This window comes from Diospyros lotus, chromosome 4, assembly GCF_014633365.1.
Source record: "Diospyros lotus cultivar Yz01 chromosome 4, ASM1463336v1, whole genome shotgun sequence".
Classification (NCBI taxonomy): domain Eukaryota; kingdom Viridiplantae; phylum Streptophyta; class Magnoliopsida; order Ericales; family Ebenaceae; genus Diospyros; species Diospyros lotus.
The window spans coordinates 31928776-31952820 of record NC_068341.1 but is presented as its reverse complement, the minus strand read 5'-3'; positions in this window follow the sequence as shown (position 1 = coordinate 31952820).

Sequence of the window (24045 nt, the reverse complement as noted above, 5' to 3'; positions counted from 1 at the left end):
AACTCCTTGAGGCAGGATTTATGAAGGAGGTCCAATACCCCGAATAGCTAGCAAATGTCGTCATGGTACCCAAGGCCAATGGGAAATGGCGAGTATGCATCGACTTTACCAACCTAAACAAGGCTTGCCCAAAAGACTCCTACCCACTCCTTCAAATACACAGATTGGTTGATCATACCTCCAGATATGCAGTGTTGAGCTTCTTAGATGCCTTTTTGGGTTATCATCAGTCCAGTATGTCTCTGCCCGACGCTGAGAAAACGGCCTTAATTACCAAAAAGGGGACGTATTGCTACCAGGTGATGCCTTTTGGCTTAAAGAACGCAGGGGCCACATATCAGAGAATCGTCAACAGGGTATTCAAATACCTACTTGGAGAGGTAATGGAAGCTTATGTGGACGACATGATAGTAAAAAGACAATAGAGCGAGTCGCATGCCACGCAACTTGAAAAAGTTTTTGATGTATTTAGAAAGAATAATATGCGCTTGAATCCGGACAAGTGCGCATTCGGGGTGAAGTCAAAAAAATTCCTAGGATACATGATTACTCACGAGGGGATAAAGGCTAACCCTAAAAAGGTGCAAGCAGTAATAGACATGCAATCCCCCTCCTCCATAAAGGAGGTTCAGAGGTTGACAGGTCATCTGACGGCATTGGATAGATTTCTCTCGAAATACGCTGAACGCAACCTTTTCTCTTCAAGGCCTTAAAGGAGGGTAGAAATTTTCAATGGACTCTTGAGTACAAGAAGGTCTTCCAAGAATTGAAAGAATACCTCAAGGAGATTCCCTTATTGATCGGACCAGAAACGGGAGAAAAGCTATGTTTATATTTGGGGGTCAGCCATCAGGCTATAAGCGCAGTCCTCGTCCGATAAGTTAGGCAGATTGACAGCCCAGTCTATTATGTGAGCAAGGTATTGCAGGGAGCAGAGTTGCGATATCCCTACGCAGAAAAGATAGCCCTAGCACTGGTGACGACAGCGAGGAAATTAAGACCCTATTTCCAGGCACACTCCGTAACAGTATTAACAGACCAACCATTTGAGGCAGGTTCTGCAGAAGCTCGAATGCTCGGGGAGGCTAACCAAATGGGCTATTGAACTCAGCGAGTATGATATCAATTTCAAACCTAGAAGGGAAATAAAGGGGCATGCATTGGCAGACTTTATAGTAGAATGCACTCACTCACCAACAATAGAGGAAGTGTGGAAAAAGAATGGATGTTATTTGTGAACAGAGCGTCCAACGCCAAAGGGAGTGGAGCGAGAGTGGTATTAGTTTCTCCCAAGAAGGAGGTGTTGGAATACTCCCTACGCTTCACCTTCCCTAGCTCAAACAATGTTGCAGAATACGAGGTTGTATAAGCTGGGATAAAATTGGAAGAGAAATTGGAGCTGAAAAGCCTGATAGCCCACAGCGATTCCCAGTTGGTAGTGCAACAGTTCCAAGGAGCTTTCGAAGTAAGGGAGCCGGTCTTAGCCCGCTATCTGCAAAAGGTAGAAGAACTCGCCCACAGATTTGAGCACTTCAAACTTATTCAGCTCAACTGGTCCCTCAACCAACATGTTAATGAGCTGTCCAAGTTGGCCTCCGCAAGAGACACCCCAGGCCGGTTGATTCACATGGAGGTCTTGCAACGACCAAGTGTAGAGGAAAATGAAGGGGATGTACACTGCATCACCGTGGTTGATGACTGGAGGACATCTATGCTAAAGTACCTACTTAATCAAGAGCTTCCAACAATGCCTTCTGAAGCCAAGAGGCTGAACACCAGTGCGGCCCACTTTACAGTTATTGGCCAGGAGCTATACAAGAGGGGGTATTCCGCACCATTACTCAAATGTTTGGGGCCCCTAGAGGCAGAGCAAGCTCTGGAAAGGGACCTGGGACATCGGTATATCACTTTCCCTTTCCTTCCGAATCTTAGCCTATTTACCCTTCCGTAAGATTATTTTACTTCCGTTACCGACTTAAGCATCGGAGGGTTTTCGCGGGAGGAAAATCCTGCAAGCCTTCTAACCCTTGTTTACCTTCTACAGTTCCTTCGGAAGCATCACACCTCTTCCTTCGGAAGGATAACTTGTGGGTTGACCCCTTCGGAAGCGAAGTTCCTTCGGATGTATTATGCAGCATTTTTGTATATCTATCATGTGATTCATGGGGCATGTGATGTATGGTTGGTTGTCATGCTTTGCATGAGTTTTACAATTGGGTGCGAGTAATCTCTAGCTTCCTTGCTCTTATCAGCCTTTCATTTTTTATGTGCTTGCTAAGTCTTGTGACTCACTCTTGTTTCTCTTCATTCCAAGTAAGGGCAAAGCTAAGTGTGGAGGCGAGGCTAGCAGTCTTTGAGCTATCCCGATAGGTGGTGTACAGGGCAGTCCTAATAGATCCTGGTTTGGTGTATATCTTGTGATTTTATGCCATGGATGTTTAGTTTTTGAGCTTGGCATGGTTTTGTATGTGTATATATATATACACCATGTAACCCTATGATCGGTTATCATTTATATGCATGCCTAGGATGTGAGTTATGCTTCCGCTATTATTTATTCAGTATGAGTTCATGTGATCCTAGTTGAGCATGCATGGCAGGGTCAAGGTAGTTTCTTTTCTATTTTCTCTACCCCTCGTGGGCTCTCGCTTAGGTTCTTTGGCTTGGCTAGGGTATCCGTGTGGGGGTTCTACATGATTATTTTGTATGATATATTGTTTGTTGTTAATATTATTAGTGAATATTTACAATGTAAAGATATTTACAATTTAAAGATATGGACATTGTTGTTGCAATAAATCATTTGAAATGTCTTATTTCTTTTTTTAAAAGCAATAAAGAAAATGGGATTAAATCTTCTATGGTTTTTGCCAAGAGTTTGCAGAATAAATGAATATAAAACCAAAGTTTCGTGAAAAATGTACAATAAGGAGAAAGAAACAATTTGATGAGAATGAAAATGAGAAGATTAAATTATCTATTGAACAATCTTTTAAAATTAATTATTTTACACATTTAGTTGATCATGCAATTTCTTCCCTTCAAAATAGGTTTGAACAATTTAAAATATACGAAAATAATTTTGGTTTCCTTTATAATATAGAAAAGTTAAAATTGCTTGATGATGATAATTAGAAGAAATTTTGTTTAAATCTTGAAAACTTTCTAAAACATAACATGTTCTCTGATATTGATAGCTTGGATCTATTTTCAAAATTAAAAGTTTTAAAAGAAATTATAACCATGAAAATAAAAACATCACTTGCGATACTAAATTTTAAAAAAAAAGATAAATTCTTTTCCAAATGTATGGATAACTTATAAAATACTATTAACCATTCATGTTACTGTAACTTCAGCATAAAGAAATGTTTCAAAATTAAAATTAATAAAATTTTATTTACGTTCCACTATGTCACAAGAAAGATTAAGTAATTTGCTTATATTGTCAATTGAAAAAGATTAAGTATCTCTTACCTAGAGTCACAAATATTCTTAAATCGGCCCTGCATCGCTCTTTCCATCGCTCCTCTTTCTCTTTCTAGTTTCCAATGATGGTTGCAATCCAACTAAGGTTCTTGCCATCACACCCAAATGGGTTACAACAAGGAGGCTTGTTGTTTATTTTATATTTTTTTAGTTAGGTAGAGATTAGACTTGATTTTGTCTTAATCTCGTTTAATTGACCACATTATTGATAGAAAAGGTGTTCTAGGCATTTATTTAAAGTTCAAAGACTAATTTGCCTAAAAACAAACTACAAGAGGTATGTGAGCGAGAGGCCCAAACTATAAAGAAGGGTGTACGGGCAATTTTCCCTAACTTTTATAGCATCCTTCCAACTTTGATTTTGTACTGTTCGAGCCCAAATTCCACACTTGTTTTGCTGATTCTTCATCTCTCACTGCATTACAGCAGCCCCACCACATCAATCCATCCCTTCAAAAGGGGATACGCAACTTGAATACCTAATCCACCCACGCAATAATGAAACGTATACTAATATAGAAACTACTTTCTACACAACTTGGTTCAAACCAACATTATTTAAACTGATTGAATAATGCACCTACAATACAGGAAACAACACACACATATATTACAGAACACAAACTAACACACAATTGTACAATAGCGCACAACGATAAAATAGATTACTTAACAGAAGGCAAAGAAAATGCTCAAGCGCACTGAATAAAGACGAGCTACAAAAACAGAACAACAACGCAAAGAGTGGATGCAAAATAAGAAAGGTCTTAATATTGGTTAAAAAGTTTTCCTTAAACGGATTTAACCAAAAGGAAACAGAAATTGCATATTAAAAAAAAAAAAACTTAGTTCCTAGTTGCAGATACTCCAAAATTAGATTGGTTTCGGTAAAATCCTGCCGTGCGTGAACTTAAAATTTCATCGAAGAACAAGCGATTCAAGTAAAGGCGAGAACAACATAACGATCGGGTAACCTAAAGTAAAGCCTTTTCATAGCGCAAAACAGAGAGTCGAAGATTTGGTGTCGGAGAGAGGAGAGGGTTGAACCTGTAGTTGACATCTCGGCAAGCCGGAGAAGATAACGATAACTGAAGAAGATCCTCAGTTCCGGTGGGGTAATCGACGCCGGCTAATATCGGTTTTGGCCGACCGTTCATCTTCTTCTCTAGATCCATTGTGACCGTTATGGAAATCGATCGATCGATCGAGAGAGAGAGAGAGAGAGAGAGAGAGAGAGAGGAGTTGGGGAAGGGAGTGCCGTTGGCTATTTCAAGTGAATTAACGGTACAAAAAGTTAGAAATTTTTTAAAATGTGCATTCTGCAAACGGCCCCTCGGCAGGATGTCTGTGCTTTATTTGATTAATTCATTATATTTTTTTTCGTAAAAATCTATTATATTATATGAACAGAGACTTAATTTGGTGTTTAAAGTGTTCTATTAAAGTGATTTCTTAAAATATTTATGACATATTTATTTTAAAAAAAATTAATTTGTCAATATTATTTAAACTCAAGATCTTTCAACTAGATTAAATTTGAAAATAAGATTACCATTACAACGCTATCTTTATTTAAATTTTGCCTAAAAAATATAAAATTATACCATTAAGTAAATTTTCATTTTGAATCTTTTATTCTTTTTACCTGCTGCACCTGCATAGCTTGGGTTACACCACTAACATATCTGAAACAAACAAGATTTGATATTAATACATGGATTATATTTTGTGTTTCAAAAAGTATTGGCTAACCCTAATTATACTATTCAAAAGTTTTATGAAATTATCTCTTTGTTGTTAAATTTAGGTTATATGGATATTTCTAATGTTTACGTAATGTTTCAACAAGTACCAATGTTTTTCATATGAAATGTATGTCAAATTCATGAGAAAAAAAGGCAAATGATCTGAAATGTGAAATTAGTAGACCTAATATGAAAAATAAGGATTAATAATAATGATTATCAAATTATATAATGTATATATATATATGTGTGTATATAACAAAAAAGAGAGAAAAAGAGATAGGCCCACACAAATTGAGTTAACCTAGCCTAGCCTGTGTGGGAGGATGTAGGCTACGCCTCACTATGCACCCCATGAAATGGGATGACTTTAGAGGCCTAAGGCCTCGACCTATTTGTGCCAGCACCTCTATATAAGGAAATGAGAGTCTTAAGGGAACCCTTTGGTCTCCTTGTTTCTCCAAAATCACTCTATAAAAAGTAGAGCTTTTTTCCAACACCTCATAACGTGTTCTCATTTAGGTTTTGACAACACATTTACCATCTTTCTATCATACACCGATTAGCGGTGACAACACTTGATGACCCTAATCACCTTAAGGAAATTGCCAAGCCACTAGTAATGGAGATTCAGTACCTCATCATAATTGGTGACAAGTATATATTCTTTAAATCTCGTTGAGACATGCATGTGTGTTTTTAGATATGTTGTTACCAATGTACAAGAATTAACATTTGTTCATTTCAAGGAAACTTAGCAAGTAGATAGTAAGGCTTAGGGGAAAACATGATGCTATGCCAGGCACACTATAACGTGGGAGAAGATAAGTAGTCATCCGGAGCAGGCTCGATCTGTTGTCTAGGAGAGCTAAGTTAGGCCTTGGAGAGAGCTTAATCTATTGTCTAGGAAAGTTAGTGTGAGACCAGAGGAAGAATGGAGGCCACGATAGTTTGAGGGGTAGACCCCGTTGTTCAAAAGAGTTGTCACGTTCCCTAAGAATGGTCTACAAGACAGGAACAAGTGAAAAGACAACACGTAGGGATTTCTCTCGCACGAGCCTTCCAACGCTTAAGTCAGATAATGTCATGGTAAAGTCTAGATCTAGAGTGCAATATGTAGCGAAATGTCGTGTTATGTATTTGGGAGAAAAAGTTTCCTTGAAAGAAATGGTATTATTGGGTGTCTGGGAAGCGAGAATTTGCCCAGGATGAAAGTAGAGAATGTGAAATGACCTTTAAGCAGTATTGAATACCAAAAATCTATAAATAGGAGAAGAAGCATGCTAATGGAGGTTACAACCAGTTTTGCAAGAGCTTGAACTTGACTTCAAAATATTCAAAGCTTTTTTATCTTTCTTGTGCTTTCAAAGTTTATCATTTGTGATATTTTAAAGAGAGAGTTATGTAATTTTATATTCTACATCTCTCTTTCTCTCAAGAGAAATTTCTATTCTTCATTGTAATATTTTTTTTTCTTTTGAAAAATCCTTTCACATTATTTGTGAAAACTTGTAAAGGTTAAGCTTGAATTTTAAAAGGCATTTGGTTGTCGGCGAGCCAAGTGTTAAAAGCCAACTTGTAAAGGTTTAGTAGCTAAGCCTGTTTAAAAGCTACAAAATAAATGTAAAAATTTTGTTTTGCCAAAATTCTTGATAAGAAACCAAATTAGTGGATTAGGCTTTGTTGTTACCAAAGTACAACAATTAGAATTTTTAGGAGTGGGATGCCTGTGGATGCCGACGGTCTTGGGATTCGATCGAAATTCTGTCACGAGGTTAAGGTGGGCTTCCAAAGGAATGCTTCTGAAAAAGGGTCTTCCAAAGGGATGCTTCCAAAAATGGGTTTCCCAAAAGATGCTGCCAAAAATGGGTCTTCCGAAGAAGGGTCGTCCGAAGGGATGCTCTCGAATGGTCCTTCCAAAGGCTGGCTCGCGATAGGCACAAGCCAATTTGTCAATGGTCTTGTGGTTTGGTTCTTCCGAAGGATTCTCCCGAAGAGTCTTCTCGAATGATGCTTCCGAAAGAACTTTCGAAAGGCTAGAGTTTTCGAAGGGATGAGTGTGCCCTTCCGAACGAACTTGGCTTCCGAGGGAGAGGACCTTCTCTGCAAGCTGACCTCCCAAAGGAGCAAGTCTGGTGCTTCTTGACGAACTGTAGACAGCAAATAAAGGTTAGAAGGTTCACGAGATTTTCCTCTTGCGAAGACCTTTCAATGCTTAAGTCAGTAACGAAAGGAAAATAATTTTACAAAAAGGAAAGTAGGCTAAATTTCTGAAGGAAAGTGAAAGTAGTATACCGATGTCTGGATCCCCTTTTTGAGAACTGTAGCTAGGCTTTTATAGGGCTCGAGCTTTGAGGACACGTGTCATTTTTTAAGGCCCCTTTAGGAGTAAGCTTCCGAACGCCTTTTCGGAAGAGATCTTCTCCTTCCGAAGGACCCTTCCCCAACAGTTTCAAACCTTCTCTGTAATGCTTGGCCTTCTTCCTTCCGATTATTAGGGTACAACAATTGTCCCCCACTCTTTGTTTTGTTCCTTTTCGGTACAAAATGAAGATTATTTTCTAAGGACATAGAACCAAAAATCGAAGATAACTTTTTCTGAAAGACACTTTCGAAGGATCCTTCCCGAGCATGATTCGGTTGCCAAGATGCTTGGGCTTTCACACATCCATTATAAATAGGACCACTTACTTCAGGAATTCTCTCGCGCTTGCGCTTTATCTTGAAGAAACTTCTTGCTCCCTTTCGTTATTTCCTTCCGAAGGAATCTTCTTCTGAAGGAAATCTTCGTTGCCTTCTGCCATTTCTTTTTGAATGACCCCCTTCCGAAAGATTCATTGTATTCTAGGTAACCGTATAATTCTATTCTCCACACTATTCTTCCCGAAGCATCAGCAGTGCTAGAAACACCCATTCCGAAGTCCTTTCTGCATCTCGGTGTCTCTTCCATAGAACCATTTCTTCCTTCCGAAGAATTTTTTCCTTAGAACTGTGTAATTTCATTCCGAAGTCCTTCCATAGGAACGTTTAATTTCCTTTTGAAGGATAATCCTTCCGAAGGTATATCATTCCGAAGGAATTTCATTTCTTAAGCAAAATAAAATTTGACTCTTTCAACATCTTTTTCCCTTTCTCTCATTCCTTCTGATGTTCTACATTCTTGTGATTAATTTTGATGATTAAAAACAACATTTGGTTTTGTTGGTTTTGATCCCCAAGTCATGAGTCAAGTTTATGGTTTTCAACAAAAATCAATTTAAAGTACCTATGTGAAAATGAAAATCGAATGATCTAAAATTTTTTCTAAGTCTGGAAGATTAGTACATTATAAGGAGACATATATGAAAATATTTTCATTTTGAAAAACTATCTCCCGGTATTTTGATATCTAATATTCATTGTTGTTAAAATAATTTTTAATAATTTTTTTCAAGAAATAGAAAGTATGTATTTTGGGAGTGGTAAAATTACAAAATACCGAGTTTGTACTAAAACCAAAATTCTACTTTCTTATTGTTATGTATTTTAATTTTTTAGATATTTTTATTGAATCCGAATGGGGGGTACTTTCTTATTTACATTTATGTATTAAAGTAAATGGAAGGTAAAATATAAATAAAAGTAAATATAAATAAGTTGTTATGTATACATGTTGTGGATTGTATCATCAAGCAAAGTTAATTTCATAGCATCCGAATTTCAGTGATTTTTTATCTTGACAAACTGTCGACAGTTTGTTTCAAGATGTTGACAGTTTATGTTAAAATGTCGACAGTTTCAAATCTTGCTCTCTGTATCTAAATTTCAATAGCTCCTGCATAAAAAATGTCGACAGTTCTTCAATATTGTCGACAATTTTTCATCAAATGTCGACAGTTTATGTTGTAGACAACTTCCAACGGCTAGATTCTTCTCTATTCAAGTCTCCAAATGGCTATATTTTTGAATGGGCTCGAGATACACTATAAATAGAGATCCCAAGGAAGCATCAACACAACCAAGAGATTATATTTCAAGCTTCCAAGTGCTTACTCTATTGTGTGCGTCATTGGTGATTTTATTTCTCTCCAAAATGCTTTGTGCTTGTCTTTGTAAATTTATCTTCAATCCTTGTTGTATTATTGAGAGAATTTGTAACTGAGAGTGATAACTCTTAGATCCTCTCTTATCTTGTACTACTTTGTAAAATTCCTAACTTCTTGTGCTAGAGGACTTGCTTATTGAAGCAAAGGGTTGAAATACCTAACTTAGTGCTAGAGGGCTTGCTTGGTTAAGCAAGAGGTTGTATCTTCCTAGCTTGTTGCTAGAGGGCCTATCCGGAGAGATAGGGGGTTTTTAATTGATTGATTGAAAAATCCTTAGTGAGGAGCTAAGGTAGTGGATTAGGCTTCATTTAAGCCAAACCACTATATATTGTTGTGTCCCTTCTTTTGCTTTTGCTTTTCATTCCATTTATTGTTCCAAGCAGTTCATTAATCCTCATTTGCTCTAAAATCTCATTTTTCATCAAAAAGATTTTCAAAGTTCAGTCAAATTTTTAAATAACCCAATTCACCCCTCTCTTGGGTATTGTTGTCATTACTATTCATACCTAACAACTTCCACTTGATGCTATGGTCAGTGGAAAAATATATCATCATGAAGTTGATTCCCACGGGGTCGATCACTTATTCTTGAAAGGTAAATGCTCTCGTATGATCGAGAACAACGTGGCCCTTATCTGCCAAAATTACAACATCCCTTGGGATTACAGTACTAAGCTTCCTGGTCCTGAAGAAAATTGTGTGGTTGATGTAGAAGAAAGGTGGATGAGTGTCTATGAGGCTAATTTTTGCTTAGGTTTTCACCTCCCTCTCCATAACTTCGGTCTCAGGTTTATTCGCCGTAGTGGGTTAGCTCCGGGCTAATTGCATCCCAATAGCTGGGCCCAATTAGTTGGGTTTTTTTGTCATTTGTCGCTATAATGACATAGACCCCACTGTAAACTTTCTTTATTGTCTCTTCCACTTACGTCTGGTTAAGGAATGTTATCATATGTACACCCTATAATAGACCCGAGAGGATCATCTCTTTTATGACTCCCCTCCCTGAAAGGCTTCGTTCGACTCCTAGTGGTTTTTGGTCAAACCTCTAAAATGTGTGTGGAACACTCCACGCGAGTGGTCTAACCCTGAGAAAGTAGCGAAACTGAGATTGAATGCATCCATTTCCAAGCTTAGGGAACGATACGAGGATAGTCGTCGCGTTATTACTCATGGTAGTCCTAAACATCTCCTTGACCTCTTGACTGTAGACAGATTAATAAGGGTGGGCTAGATCCCAAAGCGTAGCGAATCATTTAGTCGTGGGGTGCCCAAGGCACTACATCCAGATCATCCAATTAACCCAACGCCTACTGTCATGGTGAGAGGATGGGACATCCTTCACCAGGAGCAGCCTTCCCCTGAGAGTGTGGACCTCCTAGCTGCTTACAATCCTTCCTTTTTTGGCTAGCCCTACTTTGTTTGAATTTTTGCACTCAAGTTATTTTTTGGTATCTAACCACATCGTGTCTTTTCCTTGTAGCCATGCATCACTTAATGAGGTTTGCTCATCAAAGGGCCACCTCTGGAGTGGCCTCGACCAAAATGTCACCCCTTCTTGACCCCCAAGACGGGACCCCATGTCCTGATGTTTAGAATGCCGAAAAAGGCAAGGGTGAAGGGGAGACCTTGGCTCCCCCGCACCGCCACCACCAGAGGAAGAAGATGAGTCACCTCCAAGAGGCGAAGGTGGACCCTACAACTTTTCAGCCTGCCGATGATCTCAATCCTCATGACCCGTCAATGGAACATTTTCTTGACTTTCCAGTAGCATTGGGAGCTGACCCAGCATTGTATTCTTTCTTTGGTTGTTGTGTTTTATTTTATCAACCTTTGGATGATTGGAGCCTTTGTGGTCATTCCAATGCGCCTTGTGTTATTGTCTTATTTGCATAACCGTGTAATCCTACGCTACTTTAATCATTAGCCTGTTTATTATGTGACTTGCATTTACACCCTTTTGAGCTTTTATTTATTTGTCTTAAAGGCTTAATTTTTGTCTATTTATATTTGCGTTCCCTCTTTGAGGCCCTTTTGCCTTAAGGGATTCAAGATAGGCTTCGCGCCCTTGACGTGATTACGAGACTCATACAACATTCCTCGAGCTCTCGTCTTCGGTCAAATTCGGGGACAATCCCATGGTCAGATTTTCGCAAGCGTTTTCAGGGCAGGCATGTGTTTTTTTTTTTTTTTAAGAGAAGACACCTTTCAATGGTGCTCATTATTTTTCTTCAGTTTCGTTTTGCCATAGAAAGTCTGGATTGGGCCAAAGATCCAACACGGGATTCCCTTCGGGCGTCCGAGTTTGCCGGGAAACCTAGGCACCAGATCAACCAAGGAGTCAGGTCTAGATTAGGGACATAGCATCGGACTCAATCGAGAAATCTAGGTGAGTCTATGAGCATAGGCGTCAGAGCATCCGATTATCCCGAGTTGGTCTATGGTCATAGGTGTTAGATTAAGGCTAGGCAATCAGACCTTCGAGGGTAGAATCTTGTCTTTCACTTTCTTGCCCACCGTTTCGAGATCCGATCTATCTCAAGGGATCAGGGTTTGGCCAGCGATCCTATTCGGGATTCCTTCCAAGTGTCCGAGTTTGCAAAGAGACCTAGGTGCCAGATCGACCAAGGAGTCAGGTTTAGCTTAGGGGCATAGTACCGGACTCAATCAAGGGATCTAAGTGAGTCTGCGGGCATAGGCGTTGGAGCATCCAATGATCCCAACCCGATCTTAGGTCATAAGCGTTAGATAAGCCTTGTGCGGTAAGGGCATCTTTTGATTTACCATATAGTTGCTTCATCGTCTTTTGTCCTTTCTGAGAATCAATCTACCCTTAGTGAATCTAGGTTCAACTGACGGTCCGATTAGGGATTCCTTCCTAGTGTCCGAGTTTGCCGAGAGACCTAGGCGCCAACTCAACCAAGGAGTCAGGTCTAGCTTAAGGGCATAGCATCAGACTCAATCGAGGGATCTAGGTGAGTCTGCGAGTATAGGCATCAGAGCATCCAATGATCTTGACCCGGTCCTAGGTTATAGGCGCTTGATTACTGCCGGGTGACCCTGACTTCTTTGGGGACCATCTCTGAGCTGTTGTACCTGTATTATATTTTATCGTACATACAAATGCTCAAGACACGAGGGATTTTACGTGGTTCGGCTTATAGTTTTGGATACTCCACTGGAATACAGGGGGATGTATTCTTTTATTCATGAGAGAATTATTACATGGAAAAATTAAAAAGAATTTTTGGCTCACAATGGAGTCGGGTAGTGCCTCTTACAACAAACGCATCTCCAAGTCTTGTGCCTCAAATCCTTCATGCCCAGACCTGACTGATAGAGCGGGGAAATACCTTTTGTGGTGCATAGTATTCCAAGTCGTGCTCATCATCTCTCCTTGCAATGCAAGTATTAGGTCCTAGCATCATTTGTATTCTATAGGGCTCTTCTCAATTTGGTCTGAGTTGCTCTTCTTCCCTAAAGGTGTTAGTAATTACTATTTTCCTGAGCACTAAATCCCCTTCCTGAAACGTTCGAGGACGGACTTTCACATTGTAATAACCGGTGATCCTTCTCTAATACGCTACTAGCTGCACAACCACATTCTCTCTCAACTCATCTAATAGATCCAGGTTCTTCGTCAAACAATCTGAATTCCCCTCTTCACTAAAAGCCATGACCCGATGGGAGGTGAGGTCTATTTCCACTAGAATAAGGGCATATGTCCCATACACCAAGCTGAAAGGCATTTCCCCTATAGGTACACTACTAGTCGTGCGATAAGCCCATAAAATGCTAGAGAGTTCATCTGTCCAGCTACCTTTGGCCTTTTCTAATCAGGTCTTCAACCCGTGTAGGATGGTTTTATTGCTCATTTCAACCAGCCTGTTGGCTTGGGGATATGCTACGGATGACATCCTCAAATTGATTCCCCACCTTTGACATAATGCTCTGAAAGCTTCAGAGTTGAACTATGTCCTGTGATCAGTTTTAAGGATTTGGGGAATGTCGAAGCAACAAATTATATCCTTCTACACCATTCCCTCTACTTTCTTCTCGGTTATGATTGCTAAAGGTTCGACTTCAACCTACTTTGTGAAGTAATTTGTAGCCACAAACAAGAATTTTCTCTATGCCGATGCCATTGGAAATGAACCCAAAATATCTAACCCCTATTGTGAAAATGGCGACAGTTGGAATATCGGCTGGATTGACGAAGGGGTTCATACTGTTAGAGGGGCATGTTTTTGGAACTTATCAAATGTTTGCACTTTTCGAGCTGCGTCTTGTCTCAAAGTGGGCCAAAAGAAACTGGCCCATAAGATCTTTCCAGCCAACGCTCTCCCATTGAGGTGTTCTCTACAGTCCTCTTCATGCATTTCTTTCAAAGCCTGCTCTGCATTTTGGGGCCCTAAGCATTTGAGTAATGGCACGAAATACCCTTTCTTGTATAGCTCTTGGCCGATAACCGTAAAACGAGTTGCACTGGTCTTCAGCCTCTTGGCCTCCAAGGGTGTTGTTGAAAGCTCTTGATTAAGTAAGTACTTTAGCATTGGCGTTCTCCAATCATCAACCACGGCAATGCAGAGCACATCCCCTTCACTTTCATCTACACTTGGTCGTTATAAGACTTCCATGTGAGTCAACTGTCTCGAGAAGTCTCGAGCGAAAGCCAACTTGGACAGTGTATCAGCATGTTGGTTGAGGGACCTATTGATTTGAATAAGTTCAAAGCGCTCAAACCCGTGGATGAGATCTATCACCTTTTGTAGATAGCAGGCCAAAGCTGGCTCCCTTACTTCAAAAACTCCTTGGAACTGTTGCACTACCAACTGAGAATCGTTGTGGGTTATCAGGCTTTTTACCTCCAATTTCTCTGCCAATTTTATTCCAGCAATAAAGCCTCATATTCTGCTGCATTGTTTAAGCTGGGAAAAGTGAAGCGCATGGAGTATTCCAACACTTCTTTCTCGGGAGAGATTAATACCACTCCCTTTGGCATTAGACGCTCCATCCACAAATAACATCCATTATTTCCCTTGAACTTCTTCTGCGGCTAGTGAGTGAGTGCATTCCACTATAAAGTCCGCCAACGCCTACCCCTTTATTGCCTTTCTGGGCTCGAAGATGATATCGTATTCACTTAGTTCAACTACCCATTTGGTTAGCCTTGGTCAACATTCAGGTCTCTGTAGAGTTTGTCTTAATAGTTGATCTGTTAATATTGCCACGGTGTGGGCTTGAAAGTAGGGCCTTAATTTCCTCAATGTTGTTACCAATGCCAGAGCTATCTTTTCCGCGTAGGGTTATCGCACCTCTGCCCCTGCAATACCTTGCTTACATAATAGATTGGGTTGTCGATCTGTTTAACTTGCCTGATGGCTGACTCCTAAATATAAGCATAGCTTTTCCCCGATTTTCGGTCAGGCCAACTGGGGAATCTCCTTTAGGTACTCATTCAACTCTTGAAAGGCTTTCTCATACTCAAGGGTCCATCAAAAATTCTTCCCTTCTTTTAAAGCCTTGAAGAAGGAAAGACTGCGTTCAGCATATTTCGAGAGAAATCTGCCCAAGGTCGTCAGGCAACCTGTCAACCTCTAAACCTCCTTTATTGAGGAGAAGGACTACATGTCAATTATTGCTTGCACCTTTTCCGGGTTAGCCTCTATCCCCCTGTGGGTAATCATGTATCCCAAGAATTTTCCTAACTTCACCCCGAACAAGCACTTATCCGGATTCAAATGCATATTATTTTTTCTAAACACAGCAAAAACTTTCTCAAGTTGATTGGTGTGCGAATCGCCTTGTTTTCTTTTTACTATCATGTCGTCCACATAAGCCTCCATTACCTCTCCTAGTAGGTCTTTGAATACTTTGTTGACCATCTTCTGATACGTGGCCTTTGCGTTTTTTAAGCCAAAAGGGATCACCTGGTAGGAATATGTCCTTTTTTTGGTAATAAAGGTTATTTTCTTAGTGTTAGGTGAATACATACTGATCTAGTGGTAACTCAAGAATGCATCCAAGAAGCTCAACATAGCATATCCGGAGGTATCATCAACTAACCTGTCTATTCGAGGGAGTGGGTAGGAGTCCTTTGGGCAAGCCTTGTTCAAGTTGCTAAAATCGATGCATACTCGGCATTTTCCATTGGCCTTAGGTACCATCAGAACATTTGCTAACAACTCGAGGTATTGAACCTCCCTAATGAATCCCGCTTCAAGGAGTTTATCCATTTCTACTTCTAGATACCTCAATCTCTCTGAGACGATGTGTCTTTTCTTCTGCTTAACTAGCCAGGCCTCCAGACGGACATTCAGTCTATCGGATATGATCTCTGGGTTAATCCTAGGCATGTTGGTGAGTGTCCAGGCAAATATGTCTGCATAGGATCGCAAACATCTTATGACCTTCTTTTTTTTTGGACCTTCAAATTGGTTTCCCACACGCATTGTCAGTTGCTATCATCAAGGTTTAGAGGGATGGCTTCAAGCGATTCTACTGGCTGGGGCTTGTTAGCTTCAAGAATCTGCTCACTGATAATTAAAGTCTCTTCAATCATTATTTTTTCCTTCCCCTTGGTGCTTTTTCTAGAGCTCACATAGCATACCCGAGCTTGTTTTTGATTACCCCTTACCTGGCCTACCTCTTGTGGCATGGGGAATTTCATCAACAAATACTCCGGGGAAATGACAGCTCTCATGGCATTAATGAGGGAACGTCCCAGGATCACGTTGTAGGTAGGAGAGAAAGTCTTGACTACCATAAAATTAACCTACCGGGTGATCACTTGGGGGTAGTCCCCAAGTGTAATGGGCAACTGAACTGATACGACCACTGGTACTGCTCCTCCCATGAAGCTATAAAGAGGGGAAGTGATTGTCTTTAGTTGCTCATAGGCAATGTGCATCTTCTCGATCAATTCCAATATAACATATTAACAGAGATTTCGCTATCTGCTATTATTCTTTCAATGAGGTGCTTGGCAATAATGGCAGAGATAACTGACTGTTACGCTACCCTGCACATTTATTTGTCAAAACAACAACCAAATTCATCAAACATTAATCATATTGTTAAAGCAGGTATAAGACGATTATACTCGCCAGTGTGCATGTAGTACAATTTTAAATTTATATTTTGGTGAGTCCGAGTTAGTTCACAGGGAGATTATTTATGGATGAAACAAAAATCACAAAAGATTTGATTTTAGGAGGTGATTAAGATGATCTAAAGGCAAGAATTAAAACTAAACTAACACTAAATTTAAGCAGATTGGGTCAAGACAATTTCAGTGTCAAAACCAATTAATTTCCAATTTAATTAGAAAATATCAGTAATATTCATCTGAATTAAGTTTTGCAGATCTCTCAGTAATTTTAGTTCAATATAATGATAATTCTTGTTTAAGCAATTTCCATACATGGAATGAAAATTCTAAGTTAAGCAATTACCATAAATTGAATTATATCCCACAGACAGAATTTATAGATACAGATTAATCATTTGGGCTTGGGTATGAAAATATTTCTAGATTTAGCAATCTCCATACGTGGCATGAAAATTCTGAGTTAGGCTTATGCTCCAATCCAATCTCAAAAATACACTATATGCACACTACTCAAATTAAATCAGATTAATATTACACATTTGAAGCACAACTTTCTTTGGGAATTATTAGCGTTAGACATTGTCTTTACCTTAACCTAAGATTGGATTTAGCTACTCATCTTCATTTGAAAATAAATTGGCAGGAATTAAAATTGTAGAAATTAAAAGACAATATTTAACTGACCATATAGGCGATGTATAATTAAGAGACAATAATTAAAAGATAATATTTAACCGACCATATATAATTAAAATATAATAATTAAAAGATAATATTTAATCGACCATATAGGCGATGTATAATTAAAATATAATAATTAAAAGATAATATTTAACCGACCATATAGGTGGTGTATAACTAAGAGACAATAATTAAAAGACAATATTTAACCGACCATATAGGCAGTTTATAATTAAAAGATAATAAGAATAACATAACACAACTATATGGAAACTAAAGTTTGAAGAATTGAGAGATAAATTCTAAGAACACGACTATGTTTTAATTATAGAAAAATTGGATGGTTACAAATGCAACCAAGTGAGCTATTTATAGCTTACAAGATGTAATGGAGACCACACAATTATCTAATTTAATAATAAAAATGATAAAAAAATATTTAATTTAATAATAAAAAATAAACAAAATATCTAATTTAAAAAATACAAAGATAAACAAAATATTTAAGAAGCTTCCACAACTTAAGCCTTTAGTTTTGGGCTTGGGCCTTCCTTGTGTTGGGCTTGGGCCCTCCTTGTTTTGGGCTTAGACCCTTCTTGTGTTGAGCTTTCAATCCATATATTATATATATTATATTTATTTTTTATTTTATATTTTTTTATATTAATATTTTTAAACCTGCACACAATCACAAAATGCATAATAATATTCAATTTAAACCATTTTAGGATCAAAATAAGGGTGAAATTATAACAAAATTGATCACTAATCAATAACCAAAGGATCATCATAAGGGAGCAGCATATCCCCTTGGTCTTCAGGTGTAAAAATAATGGGGTCTTCGTCTTCTTGAACCTTTGCCACCGAGTCCACATATAGCGCCTGGCGTGCATATGCCTGTCTAGCAGAAGAGGAATCGCCTGCTAAATTTTCTTCTCTTGAGATTACGTGTATGCTTTCCATAATAAGCTCATTGTCGTTTTCTCCTGCACTTGGCCCTGCTTCTTTCCTCCTCTGATTGCTTCTCTCTTCTTTTCTTTGCCGAGGTGGTTGGTTTTCCCTTCTATTTAGGGCATCATTCCTTGAATGAGGGGGTCTCATTTGATTATCTCTTCTAGACCCTTCTCCCCTGCCCTATTGGTTTTTTTGGCTTATCCAGTATGAATCGATCAAGCTTCATATCTCTGATTAGTTGTTTAATCTCGTGAAATTTGTAGAAAGAGTTTATACTCCTACCGGTTGGTTGGAATGTGGGGGAAAGTTAATGAGCTTCGTATGTGCAATGGAGGAAAGGATAATAGCTCTTGGCTCAATGAGGGGAGTGAAGCTCTGGAATTGCATCTTTGGTGGCTTTTCTCTTCTTTGTATCTTTACTGCTCTGTCCGACCCAGCGTCATTCAGCCTTCCTCTTCTTTTTCCTTCCCATGTTTCTAAAATTTCCATTTAGACGATGAACTGTTCGGCTTGGGAAAACAATTTGGCCATTGAGTTTGGCTTGGAAAATGCTAGGGATCTTCTGAGTGGGTCATATGTGGTTCCATTAAGCAAGGCTAATACCGCCAAACCAACTGAGAGATCACTTACCTCTTGCGTTGCAATTCTAAATCGCTCGATGTATTACTTTAGAGATTCATTTGGCCTTTGCTGCAAGCTCATCAAATACGTGGCACTATTCTTCTTTAAGACATAAGCAAAGAATGCCTCCAGAAATTATTTCTTCAGCTATTTGAATGACCGAATATGTCCGGTTGGTAAGTCAGTGAACCACTGTTGAGCTTGTCTTGCCAGGGAGAGTGGGAAAACCATGCACCTGGTGACCTCATTCCACCCATGTAACACGCCCATTGTGATGAAGTGTTGTAGGTGTATCTTGGGGTCCTCCTTCTCTAAGTACACTGAGACTTGTGGCAGCTTGAACCCTGGTTACAATGGTTATCTTTGGAGCTCATCGGACAGTGGAAATCCTTTCGTGGGCATTTCTCTTTATTCGCTTCATTTTTGTAGGGAGACGAGATGCAAAGAGCTCTTGAATAGGTGTTCTCCGTCGTCTCTTCATACATAGGGGCTTTTCCAAGCCTCCTGTCATAATCCCCCCCTGGGTTCACCATTTATGGGACTCAATCATTAAACCTGGAGTCCCCCTTACCCCTCGTCGTGAGGCTCTCAGAGGGTTATCTTGGGATCTCTAATGTTCTCCCACTACACCTATTTGTCCCATGTGGGGAATGTTGATGTCCGGCATCAATTCATGCAAAAGAGCGGTAATCCCCTGCAACCTTCATTGTTCGTCCTAAGCTCAACATTCTGGTGCTTTAGCTCTTCAAAATTGTTCTGTAGCTGTTCATAATCTGATAGTGGGACTGTGAGTGGAGCTACCTCGGAAGGTCCTAGCAGTACTAAAGTCACTGTAGGATTCCTTCTAGGAATCGAGGACTGTCCCAAGGAGTGTTGTTCTGGGTTTGCTGGTACTGCGGGTGGAACTTGCCTCCCTTGCTTCGCCACTTGTCTTCCCAATCTGACGACGTGTACTTCTCTTTGTTCCGAATGCTCCATGCCCCCTAGTCCAGCAATTTGATTGCCTTCAAGCATTAGAATATTTCCCGAGCGCACCTCATTATCTAGGTGATATTCCAAAAGTTCAGGTACCATAGGGTGCACTTGGCTGGGGTCTCATGTCTTGGTACGAGTGCTCCTTCGAGTAGGGTTAGACGGGTTTGTCAAACCGATTGATCTTGTCCCTCTCGGCATCTTGTGTTAAGATTGACTTTTAGTTCTATTTTTCCACAGATGGTGCCAAATTGTTGTTGCCAAAACACAACAATTAGAATTTTTAGGAGTGGGATGCCTATGGATGCCGACAGTCTCGAGATTTGATCGAAGCTCGGTCATGAGGTTAAGGTGGGCTCTCGAAGGAATGCTTCTGAAAATGGGTCATCTGAAGTGATGCTTCCGAATGTGGGTCTTCTGAAAGGGTGCTTCTGAAAATGGGTTTCCCAAAAGATGTTACCGAAAATAGGTCTTCTGAAGGGATGCTCTCGAATGTTCCTCCCGAAGGCTAGCTCGCTATAGGCACCAACCAAGATGTCAATGGTCTTGTGGTCTAGTTCTTTCGAAGGATTATCTCGAAAAGTCTTTCTGAATGATGCTTTTGAAGGAACTTCCAAAAGGCTAGAGTTTTCGAAGGGATGAGTGTGTCCTTTCAAACGAACTTAGCTTGACACATCTTTCGAAGGAACTTGGCTTCCGAGGGGGAGGACCTTCTCTGCAAGTTGACCTCCCTAAGGAGAAGGTATGGTGCTTTTTGAGGAACTGTAGACGACAAACAAGGGTTAAAAGGTTCGTAGGATTTTTCTCTTGTGAAGACTCTCCGATGCTTAAGTCAGTAACGAAAGGAAAATAATCTTACGAAAATGAAAGTAGGCTAAATTTCTAAAAAAAAGGTGGAAGTAGTATACCAATGTTTGGATCTACTTTTCGAGGACTATAGCTGGGCCTTTATAGGGTTTGAGCTTCGAGGACACGTGTCATTTCTAAAGACCCCTTCCGGAGGAAGCTTCCGAAGGCCTCTTCAGAAGGAAAAGGTAATGCTTAGCCTTTTTCCTTCCGATTATTGGGGTACAACAGCTTTAACGATGAACCACTTAAAATCAGTTGTGTTGCATTCTTACATTCTTATTTTTCTTTAGTTCTTTATAATTTTTTAAGGGTGAAAAAACTTAATTTACCACCCCTACTCTTAAACTAATTGTTTCAAGACGATTGATCCTTGAAAAATAATGTAAAAAGATTATAGCTAATCCCATTAAAGTACCTAGTAAGTTGTTCGGTTGAAATCCTTGGTAAAGAGCAAATGTATTGGAATAAGCAATGGAGACGAACCACTCTAAAATCTTGTGTGTTGCAATTTTTTAATTCCTTTACATTTTATTTACAACAATTTTGAATTTTAGATTTTTTAGTGAAAGTTTAATTCACCACCCCCCCCTTTTATTTTAACTGTGTGCATCACTTATCATGGACATAATCATGAGTGCATAGGTGTTAGAGTAACTTATGATGTCAAACCAAATTGTTTTAAGCCCTAGTGAATCTAAAACTTCAATTTGATGCCAACTTTATCATGACCCTAATTTTGTCCATGATCGGTTAGAATAACTTCTTATTACTATTGATTGTTAAGGGAAGAATAGTTTGGATCTAAAACAATTTAAAACTTCAAAGATTTGTATAGCAATAACTTAGCTTTAAGCATGCTTAAAGGTGCAGAATATCATCATTTGTCTTGTAACGTGTAAATTGTTCATACCTCTCAAATTTTAAGTATTGTATTGTATACAAAGAATCGAAAAAAAAGTTAAATTTATCGTTTGCTTCTTCAGAAGACCTAGTTTTGATCAGGCCTCACTATAAAATCTCTTTATAAAGGATCTCTTTGACCTTACTCTACATGATTGAATGTATCTTATTTTCAGTATATTTTTGTTTTACTATGGCAGGCAAAATAACAAGCACAACAACACCCAAAATACAAAAACAGAACAATATCAAAGGACCCATAAAACTAATAATTCATATTCCATAACACTTTCACATTATATATTTAGTCATTAGTAGAGAGTAAAATAGAAAATTATCAAACAAGAAATAACCAATAGTAAATAACAAATCCAAACAAGTTTCAGCTTATGATCACTACCACAGCTTCTCAACAAACAATGAGGCAGTGGATAGGTGACAGAGACCAATAGATAATAAACACTTAAACAAACCCGAGCACTTAAAAATCAAACTCAACAAGTATGTGACATTAAGAGGCCAAATCAACAAAAATAACAACAAAATTGAAAGGTACTAAAATCAATACATCTGCTATAGGAAGGAAGAACTGGTGGTCCCTTGAGATAGAGATATACTCAAGAGGAGGAGGATGAATTAAGTAATTAATTTTTTTTTAATTTTAATAAATATTATTGATTAATTATTTTTTAAAAAAATATATATTTAATAGTTAAAATAAATTATATTTAAGATTAATAATTAATGTAACTCGCAAGATATAACAAAAATAAATAAAATAAAGCACAAGACAATTTATAGTGGTTCGGTATTTCACACACATCTAATTCACTATCCCAAGATTTAACCACCTTTGGAGTTCCACTAAATCAATTTCAGCAAGGTTTCCACATTAATTCACATTGAAAACTAGATATACATCTAGATTACATCGGGTTCTAGAAAATCACTATACCAAAGTTTTCTCTCTAACTTATATTGGAAACTAGATTCGCCTAATTTTTAATGGTTTTAGAAAATCTATACAAACCTCAATGATAATTTAAATATTTACAAATAGTTTATCCACACTTGAATACAAATAAACAATTAAGCATAAAAAAATATATAAGGCAATAATAATTAAATAAATAAATAAATTAGTGATATCGGAAAAATTTGGAGTAGACTAAAAAATATTTGTCTTTTCTTGTCTTGTGGCTCTTCAATTGATGTGTAATAATACTTCGTGAGTCTCGAATTGTTTGTATGATAGTTTGAGAGCGTTTGAGATCTTTTGGGTACTTTGGATTTGTAATGGAAGCATTTGATATCTCAAAACTAAGATTTTGAGAGGTATTTATAGGCATTTTGGACATTTTTCTAGCGGTAAAAAATCTAACCCCTAATTATATGCAAGAAAACTTAGAAGTATAACTTAAAATTAATATGTGCATTTATATAATTAAGAAGACTTGTAAATTAGCTGACATGAGTGCGCAAAAGAATGTTGGAGGTCTTGGGTTCAAATTAAGGGCATGAGCCCACTTGTTAAGTTTTTTTTTGAGATATATATATATATATTATAAAAATATTTTATAAATTAATCTAAAATATATTTAAAAAATTATTTTTAATAGAAAATAATATTTTTGATAATACATATGCTATAAAAAAATTATTTAATAAATTAATCTTAAAAATATATTTAAAAAATATTTTTAATAAAAAATAATATTTTTGATACTACATATGCTATAAAAATATTTTATAAATTAATCTGAAAATTATATAAAAAAATATTTTAACATAAAATAATATTTTTGATAATACATATATGAAAAAATATTTTATAAATTAATATTTTATCAAAAGTAATTCGATACTACAATTAATATTTTCATATAAAATATTCTTTTTGTTAATCACTCAAAATACTATAATTTGTATATTAAAAAATCTTTTTTTGTTAATTATTAAAACTTAATTAATATGAGTAAGTTGACTCAATAAGAATGAATAAACAAGGTTAGATGAGCTATATCCCTTGTACTATCAAAATAAGGCAAATATTATAGAGAGGTTGACATCAATAATTAGGTAAAATTATGTTCTAAGTGGTGATAGAGATATTGAGGGTTTAGGTTTCAATGATTAAGGCCAACAACAAATAAGATGGAGAAAGAAAGAAACTTACGTGAAGCGGATTAAAAGAGGTGCTAAGATGGGAGGGTGCAATAGTTGAGGTGATCATGGCAACAATGATTAAAAGATGAGAGAGCTTCTAATGAAAAGTAGACTAAGAGAGCAAAGGCAAAATTGAGAGATAGAATAGGAATTAAAGTTGGAATTTAAAGAGTTTTTTCTTCTCAAGAGTCTCATGTCTTGCAAGGAAATTATCTATTTATTTTTTTAATTTTCAAGAATCTTCAAATTAACCGCCATTGTCCGAAATTAGATGAATGAGTTATAAAAATAAAAATTTATTATAAAATTATAACAAATTTAAAAGTTAATTTCTTTTTGTTTTTGACTTTATTAGGGGGGGGGGGGGGGGGGGGGGGGGGGGGGGGGGGGGGGGGGGGTAGGGTTTGCTTTGGCACATAAGACATAGTGGCTCAAACATTTTGAGGCCCAAACAAGCCAACATCCCGTCACCCCA